The sequence below is a fragment of the Saimiri boliviensis genome, chromosome 5 (assembly GCF_048565385.1).
Source record: "Saimiri boliviensis isolate mSaiBol1 chromosome 5, mSaiBol1.pri, whole genome shotgun sequence".
Taxonomy (NCBI): domain Eukaryota; kingdom Metazoa; phylum Chordata; class Mammalia; order Primates; family Cebidae; genus Saimiri; species Saimiri boliviensis.
The window spans coordinates 36,942,267-36,945,139 of record NC_133453.1 but is presented as its reverse complement, the minus strand read 5'-3'; the positions used below and the strand labels follow the sequence as shown (position 1 = coordinate 36,945,139).

General features: G+C 38.5%; 1 pseudogene; it reads right to left on the bottom strand.

Annotated features, from left to right (window-relative positions):
- Window positions 1-260: 260 nt before the first annotated feature.
- LOC101037685 (keratin, type I cytoskeletal 18 pseudogene) lies at window positions 261-1,301 on the bottom strand (annotated as a pseudogene).
- Window positions 1,302-2,873: the final 1,572 nt, after the last annotated feature.

The window sequence follows — 2,873 nt, the reverse complement described above, 5'->3', positions numbered from 1 at the left end:
ACCTGAAAACATTCTAGAGAAGGGGAGGAAGGTGTGTGCCTTGGCAGGATATGAATGCATGCACGTAGGACAGTAAATCTATTGCCTTGAGGGTGTACTGGAACATTTTCATTCCCTAAATAAGGACGTGAGTGTTACTTGGCTATTCTAAGGTGTAAAATATGCTAAGGGGAAACATTGACTATGTGCTTTTTTTTTTTGATCTCTTAACTTTTTATTGGCCTTCTGCTCTCCAAAAAGGGTTTCATGCTTCTGCTGGCTTAATGTCTCAGAGCTTTGGTGTCATTGGTCTCAGACACCACTTTGCCATCCACTATTCAACGGGTGGTGGTCTTTTGGATGGTTTGTATGGAGTTGCTGCTGTCCAGGGCATCACCAAAACTGAAGTCCTTGCCATCTTCCAGCAGGCGGCGATAGGTGGCAACCTCAGCCTCCAGCTTGACCTTTGTGTTCAGCAGGGCCTCATACTCCTGGGCCTGGAGCTGTCCCTCTGCCCAGGTGTTTGACAGCTCTGATTCCAGGTACAGCAGGATCCTGTTAAGCTGCTCCATCCTCAGGGCATAGTGGGCCTCCACCTCCCTCAGGCTGTTATCCAAGCTGACCTTCAGATTTTTCATGGAGTCCAGGTCGATCTTCAAGGACTGGACTGTACATCTCAGCTCTGGGAGTGTCATCTCAGCAGCTCCAATCTCAGCGGACTGTGTGGTGACCACTGTGGTGTTCTCTATCTGTTGAGACAAGTACTTGTCTAGTTCCTCTTGGTTCTTCTGAGCCAGCTCTCATATTAGGCTCGGATGTCTACCATGATCTTGGCGAGGTCCTGAGATTTAGGGGCATCTACTTCCACAGTCAACCCAGAGCTGGCAATCTGGGCTTGCAGGCCTTTTACTTCCTCTTTGTGGTTCTTCTTCATGAAGAGCAGTTCCTCCTTGAGAACCTTGATCTCTGTCTCCAGCTGCAGCTGAGTGACACTGGTGTCATCAGTGACCTTGCGGAGCCCACGGATGTCACTCTCCACAAACTGGCGCATGGCCAACTCTGTCTCATACTTGACTCTAAAGTCATCAGCAGCAAGATGGGCATTGTCGATCTGCAGAACAATATGGGCATTTTTCCACAGAATTTGCCAAGATCTGAGCCCTCAGGTCCTCAATGGTCTTGAAGTAATGCCCCCAGTCTCTGACCTGGGGTCCCTTCTTCTCCAGGTGCCCCCCCATTTTGCTCTCCAGCTTCCGGTTCTCGGTCTCCAGGATCCTCACTCTGTCCAGGTAGGAGGTCATGCAGTCATTTAGGCTTTGCATGGCCTCCTTCTCATTCTGGATGCTTTAGAAAGTGTAATTTAAAATGAAACTACTAACATCGGAAACAAAACAAAACAAACAAAACAAAACAAAAACAAATGGACACAAGAAAACTTTGGGCAGTGTTGGATACATCTGTTATCTTCTTGTGGTGATATCACAGGTGTTTGCATTTGTTCAAACTCATCAATCTTGCCTACGTAAAATATGTCTAGTTCTTTGTATATCAATTATGCCTCAACACAGTTGTTAAAAAAGAATCCCTTTTCCCCACATCATTGCTAATGCAACTCATTTAATTGTTACTAGTCTGTTGAGTATAAAAGAGTATCTTGATACGTTTTACTTCATGTTCTTCAGATTACAAATGAGGTGGAGTATATTTTATTTTTTAAATTATTTATGTTTTCTCTTACGTAAAATTCCTAAGCCTATTATTCATTTTTTTTTCTGTGGTTTCTTCTCTCTCTCTATTTCTTCTTTACTTTAAGGAGTTCTTTATATTTTCTGAATTCTGGTTCTTTGTTGTTTATGCATTACAAGCACATATTTCCATTTTGTGACTTACCTTTACATGATCTTTATGATGTCTTCTTAGCTAAGATAAAATTGATAATTTCTGCTCAAACTCTTTCTTTTGAGTTTGTGTGTTTGGGCCCCATTTTAAAAATCTTTCTCTTACCTGAGATCATAAACATGTTTTCTTCTAACGGTTTTTTGAGTTTGTCTTTCAGATATAAGTCCACAATCTATTTGAAATTGATTTTTGAAGGTAATGTGAAGTTGGGATTCACTTTTATTTTTTCCATGTAGATCTTTATTTGTTCCACCATTTTGCTGATGTGTAATGCCACCCACATACGGATGTGGATCTACTTATGGACTCTCTATTTTGTTTCAGTTAACTCTATTTTGTTGACCTAAATTTGACTTCTTCTAATAACTATGACTTCCTAATGAATCTTGCTTTCTGATAGTCCTTGTCAGGAGTACTTTGGCTATTTGTTTTATATAAATTTTAGAGTTAACTTATCAAGTTCTATGAAAAATCTTGTTGGTATTAGATTGGAATTCCATTAGGTCAACTTGGGGAGAATTTATATATATATATATTTATTTATACATTAAGTTTTCACATCTAAATACATAGCATATCTTTGCACATATTTAGTGTTCTAAAACTATACCACTTTAAAAAGAATTAAAATACGTTGCCTAGGAATAAATTTGGAAAATATATGTGAAAACTTCAAGAAGAAAGTTAAAAAACTTTATTGAAGATATATTAATATTTTGTTTCCGTTGTACAGTAACACAATTGACTTTTATACATTGGTTTTATATCCAACAATCTTGCCTAACCCTCTTTTTAATTATGACAGCTTCTCTGCATATGCTTTTGGATTTTTTTGTAGATGTGCTTTTCCAGTGAAGTATGTTCACTTTGGGTCTTATTTGCTAAGTATTAAAAAAAAAATGAACATTGAACTAAAATAAGTATTTTTTCTTCACCTTTTTATTTTAAAAGTGAATCTTATGGCTTTCCTAATTTTAATCTATTAACACGGTTGT